Here is a 6,251-nt window from a genome sequence, read left to right as displayed (position 1 = left end):
TCCTTGAGGAGCTTCACCTTCTCCGCGGCAAGACTCGCCTCCTCCACCCTGGTGGTGATATAGTCCAACTCCGCTGGAGAGGTGTCCTGGACAAGCCGCGGCTCGTCGGTGACATATATCTCGTGCAGGGTGTCGAAGAACTCCTGCACCACAATCCCATCCGGCTCGACCCAGCTTGGGTCAAGGCCATGCGCGACTGGCATCATGTCGATGATCTTGTTCCGACAAGATTTGTTGCTCAGCGGGACCACCCCCGCCGGCAGCTTGAAAACAGGCTCCTTGTCGACCTTGCCGGCCTTCGCGGCGGCCCTGGCAAGCTTGCCGAACCATTCGACCTCGCCCTCGTCGTCAACCTTGAGCTAGAAGATCCGTTGGCATAGATGGGCATGCCTCAGCACCGTCAGGTTGTTGTCGAGGCCAGGACGGAGCCTCATGATGTCGGCGGTGTTCACAAAGAGCCAGGCTGGCCTCCCCTTGTTGTGTAGAGGGGCAATTCAGCGACGGATGAAATAGGCCCCGATCATTTCGAGGGTGAGCCTGGCCTAGGTGGGCTGGAGGATCCTAGTGGTGGCGATTGTGAGCTTCTCATCGTTGGCGTCGACGTCGCTCCAATCCCTTCCGCGGACCGGCGCCTCACGATGAACCTCGCAGAACGCTGCCAGGTCCTCCTCTTCTATCCAGCACCACCGGCCCTGCCATTCTTCCGACCTCTCCTTCGTGGCGCCGTCCGGGTATGCTCCCTTGGCCCTCGGGATCCAAGCGACGCTGCCGGTAATGGCGCCCCCCTTTTGGATCCAAGGGGAGAAGTAATGGCGAAAGAGCGCCGTGCTGGGGTACACCCCAACGAACCCCTCGCAGAGTTGTGTGAAAAGGGCCATGCACGCCACGGCATTCGGGGTGAAATCCAGAAGGTGGAAGCCATAGGTGTGCATGATGTACTTGAAGAAATCAGAGAAGGGGGGACACAGCCCGCAGGAGAAGTAATCAACGAACAAGGGGTACCGCTTTGGGGAGGCCCCGGCGCTGGAAGGGACGACGTGTGTGGCCGGATGCCCCGTGTTCTATGCCCCCGTCTTCACTCCCCACAGGTCCTTGAACATCTCCCGAAGCATGGGCACGTCAACCATCGAAGGGAAGAGGGCGAACTGCGCCCGCCGTGCCGCCAACTCGCTCTCCGACGGCTCCGCTGCCCCGGCATCCTTGGCTGCCCCTTTTCCTTTAGTGGACTTGGGCCATGGCCGTTGCGAGGAGCGAAAAGACAGAGGACGGTGAAACAACGGCGGCGATGGGCGAAAGCAGAGAAGCTCGAGAAGAAAGAGGGCGGCGGTTCTGAGAATGGGGGAAGGCGCAGGGAAGGGGCAAAGAGAGCAGCGCGCCCGCGGTTATTCCTTTTTATGGGGCAGGCGCGGGCCGCCTCCTTCCCCATTAACTATGATGCGACACATGCATGTGAGCGTTGTCCCACGCATGCCTCCCACATCATGCGCACACACGACCCCCACGTCGCACGTTCAACGCAAGTCATGGGGAAGCGCAGCGGACGAAACAGTGGCCACGGTAAAAATCCGCCCCAACTGCCCACGCACCGTTCTGGGCCTGGCCCAACAACGTGCTGCGCTTATGTATGAACCAGGCCTGGGGGCTCCTATCAGTGTACAAAAGTAGGGGCTCTCCTTTTTTACCCCTTTACTTGTGCATGGGACGTCAGAGCCTCCCGCCACGGCCACGCATAGACATGGCAGGAAAGGGAAGCCGAAGAAGAAGCTGAAACCACAAGGCAAAACAGAGCAACAACAAAGACCAAGGACACAAAGATCGAATGGGCGAAGCAGGTTCCCCCAGCATGGACCCTTGCCGGGGCAACCTCAGCAGCCCCGGCAGGACCCTTGCCGGGGCAGCTCGCCCACGTCAGCCGAAGTGAGCCACCCTTGAGCCCACCAATGCTAGACAAATACGTTGGACAAGGCTCGGGAGGCGCCTCCATGGTGGCATGCAGGTCTTTGTGAAGACATAGGATGCTCAAGATCAAATGAGGATAGCAACTATCCACACCAAAGAAACCCACGAGACCCCCGGCAAGGTCCTTGCCGGGGAAGTTAGCGCGCCACGGCAAGGCCCTTGCCGGGCCACCCGACAAGACCCTCGCCAAGCGCACTAGCGGGGCCACTACCAGACCCGCACCAGCCAAGTCCTCACTACTGTTCGCATGCGGCTGCCGACCCAGCCAGCTGGACAGGCACCTGCGTGGCACCATGCAACCCTTCATGGAGGCTCCACCACCATGCCACCTCAGCTGCTTGCCTGCCTACATGGCACTGCATGCACCGCTGGCCAGGGCGCGTGACGAAGCAAGGAGGAGCGGCGGCGGACGGGACGGGCCTTGCTCCCGTCCCCAATAAAGCGAAGGGACACCTAAGACTCGCATTAAATGCGTCTTGTCCTGTAATACCAGCGATAAGCTCGCGAGGCTGTAGCACTTTCCACCTCCTGTGTGCCACTGTGGCAACCCCTTTCGTCTATAAAAGGAGGCCCATGGCACACTGAGAAGGGATTCGGCTCTTTTGAACCTCGCAGCACCTAGGGCTAGTTCGAGAGCTCAAGAACACTAATACATCCACCAAAGCAGGATCATAGTGTTTTACGCATCTTTGTGGCCCAAACCTGGGTAAATCCCCCATGTGTCGTCTGCTAGTCCTGCTCTCCTCACGATCCCCGTGCCCCGCGACCATAGAAGGGATTCCAGTGATCCCATATGTGTCGTTTCCCACCGACAATCCTAGATCATAATGATGCTCACCCAGTTGCAGAAGACATGAAGCTCAGGAAGGATGCAGGTCTGAGACAGTGGAGACTGACTGACCCTTATGCTGTCAGGAGAAGAACTGTTGTGGACTACAGGTTCCATACTAAGGAACAACAGGATTTCTATGAGACAGTGCTGCTTGACAAGAAGCCCATAGTCTGTGACATGAGATGGGTTGATTGGGAGTACATCAGGAAGAATGAAGATCATTATCCTGGAGTTTATGATAGTTTCAAGTCTTGTGGAGTAGTAGACTTTGTTGGGCAGAAGCTCACAAAGTGGAATGATGAGCTCATTATGCAGTTCTACTCCACAGCTCATTCTACCAAGATGGGAGGATAGTCTGGATGTCTGAGGGTACCAGGTACCAGTCAATAGTTGAGGAATGGTCTGAATTAATCAATGCTCCGAAGGAGAATGAGGATGACTTGGATGTCTATGCCAAGAAGAAGAAAGATCACAACTCCATGGCTCACATGTACAGAGAGATCCCAGATGCTGCACTTGAGACACACAAGTTTGGATCTGTACACTATTTGTTGTCAGGACTGCCCACTATCAACTGGATTTTAAGGCATACTTTGCTGCCCAAGTCAGGTGATCACAAGATGATCAGAGGCCATGCAATTAATTTGCTTCACATATTTGATGTGCCTCAGAAGTTCAAAGTCATGAGCCTGATTGTGGAAACAATCAAAAGGACTGCTGCTGATCAGAAGAAGAGTTGTGGGTATGCCCCACAGACTCAGGAGCTTATAAACTCCAAGATGGGCACTGGCATGTATCTCTTGGACAACGAACACTTGCCCATCTACCCTGATTTTGAGGACAACAATGTTGTGATGGATGAAAATGAACCATCTTCTATGCAAGCACAAGAGAAGAAGGAGAAGACAACGGCTGAGAAGGCTGCTAAGATGCCAACTTCTGAAGAGGCATCTCAAATTTTCCTGAGGAGCAAGCAAGATCAGCTTGGCTACTTGATTGCCTCCACTCTAAGGATTGAGAAGGGCTTGGCGACCCTGACTCAAAACCAGGAGAGCTTGGAGAGAATCATAGAGCAAAAGTTTTATGCTCTTGATGTCAAAGTGACTGAGATCCAGACTGTAGTTGAGCAACTTCAGGAGGATGTGGAGGAGAAGAAGGGCAAGTCAACTACTGATGCTTTTGCTAGAGTGCCCAGAGGACAGAGATCTGCTGCAGTGCCTGTGGCAGACACCAGAGCTACATCATCTACACCAGCTACAGCTTCAGTGCATCCAGCTCCAACACCCTCTCCACCAGCTCCAGCTACATTAATAGGAGTCTTCGTCCAAGGAGCCATCTCTACACCATCCCATGAAGACCAAGCTTGAGAGCCGTTTAGCACTATGCATTTCCTATGAACTTTTTGGTAACTTGTTGCCAAAGGGGGAGAAAAATGTATAGATCACAGGCTTCGAGAGAGAGTGTTGCTTTTGTTCTCTCTTGTATTTTTGGTGGTTGAACTTCGTTACTTGCTTGTTTGCTTAATACTCTATGCCTTTTGTGAGATACTTGGATGATCATGTGTTTGATCATATGCTACCTTAATGCTTGTTGGATGACATTATCCTTTTATATTCCTATATGATCATTCACTTTGCTTGGTGATGAGTGCATGTATTTAATTATTATCATTTTGAGCGCTCCACCAAGATGTATGTGACATGGAAGAGTAACCCATGATTCTAATTCTTTGTGCATTTGCAGTCCAAAGCAAATTTTAAATAATGCATAAATTTAGGGGGAGCTCTTACTTTTCACATACTTCTCAAAGCGACAATGTTTTTTCAATCTTATTATCATTTGTCGAAGCTTTGATCTATATGTTGTCATCAATTACCAAGAACGGGGAGATTGAAAGTGCAACTATCCCTGGGTGGTTTTGGTAATTCCTAACAACATATATCTTATTGAGCTAATGCCATTTCAAGATAAATATTTCAGGAAAGCTCAATGATTGGCATGGCATGGATGAGAAAAGTGGATCCCTCAAAATGCTAAGGCCAAAAGGATTGGCTCAAGCTCAAAGCACAAGACTCTACATTTTCTATTTTAGTGATCCAAGATCACATTGAGTCTATAGGAAAAGCCAATACTATCAAGGAGGGATGAGTTGTTGCTTAATGGCTTTCTTGCTCAAAATGCTTAGTGATATGCTCCAAAGCCCTCAACTACTTTCTCATATCCACATATGACCTAAACCAAAAGTCCAACTCAGCCCCACCGATTCTTTCTATCTGACGCCACCGAGTTCAGATGTCATAGCCACTGCCACAAACCGTAGGCAAATCGGTCTTGTCGATAGGGATCTCGGTCTCACTGAGATGGGGTTGTAATCTCTCTGTTTCCATTCGTAACATTTCGGTCAAACCGAGATGAGAGATTGGTCCCACCGAGATTATAATGCAAACTCTCTGTTTCCTTTTTGTAACGTTTAGGTCTTACCGAGATGAGCGAATCGGTCCCACCGAGTTTTCCTGACCAACCCTCTGTGTGTCCATTACCAAAATCGGTCTCACCGAGTTTGTGTAATCGGTCTCACCGAGATTATGTTATGCCCTAACCCTAATCATATCGTTCCTACCGAGTTGCATGTCGGTCCCACCGAAAATCCTAACGGTCACATGATTTGCTAAATTGGTCCGACCGAGTTTCTCAATTCGGTCCCATCGAGATTGATAAGTTGTGTGTAACGGTTAGATTTTGTGTGGAGGCTATATATACCCCTCCACCCACTCTTCATTCGTGGAGAGAGCCATTAGAACATGCCTACACTTCCAATATATATGTTTTGAGAGAGAACCACCTACACTTGTGTTGAGACCAAGATATTCCATTCCTACCATATGAATCTTGATCTCCAGCCTTCCCCAAGTTGCTTTCCACTGAAATCTTCTTTCCACCAAATCCAAATCCTGTGAGAGAGAGTTGAGTGTTGGGGAGACTGTCATTTGAAGCACAAGAGCAAGGAGTTCATCATCAACACACCATTTGTTACTTCTTGAAGAGTGGTGTCTCCTAGATTGGCTAGTGTCACTTGGGAGCTTCCGACAAGATTGTGGACTTGAACCAAGGAGTTTGTAAGGGCAAGGAGATCGCCTACATCGTGAAGATCTACCCCTAGTGAGGCAAGTCCTTCGTGGGCGACGACCATGATGGGATAGACAAGGTTGCTTCTTTGTGGACCCTTCATGGGTGGAGCCCTCCGTGGACTCGCGCAGCCATTACCCTTTATGGGTTGAAGTCTCCATCAACGTGGATGTACGATAGCACCACCTATCGGAACCACGACTAAAACATCTGTCTCTCCTATTGCGTTTGCACTCTCCAAACCCTTCCCTTTACATTCTTGCAAGTTGGGCCTAGTAAGGCGACACCCGTGGGAATACCGTGTGTGAGGCTGCAGAGTGATATGAGGTGTTAC

The sequence above is a fragment of the Triticum aestivum genome, chromosome 1B (assembly GCF_018294505.1).
Source record: "Triticum aestivum cultivar Chinese Spring chromosome 1B, IWGSC CS RefSeq v2.1, whole genome shotgun sequence".
Lineage (NCBI taxonomy): Eukaryota > Viridiplantae > Streptophyta > Magnoliopsida > Poales > Poaceae > Triticum > Triticum aestivum.
Note: the sequence above shows the minus strand (reverse complement) of the source record.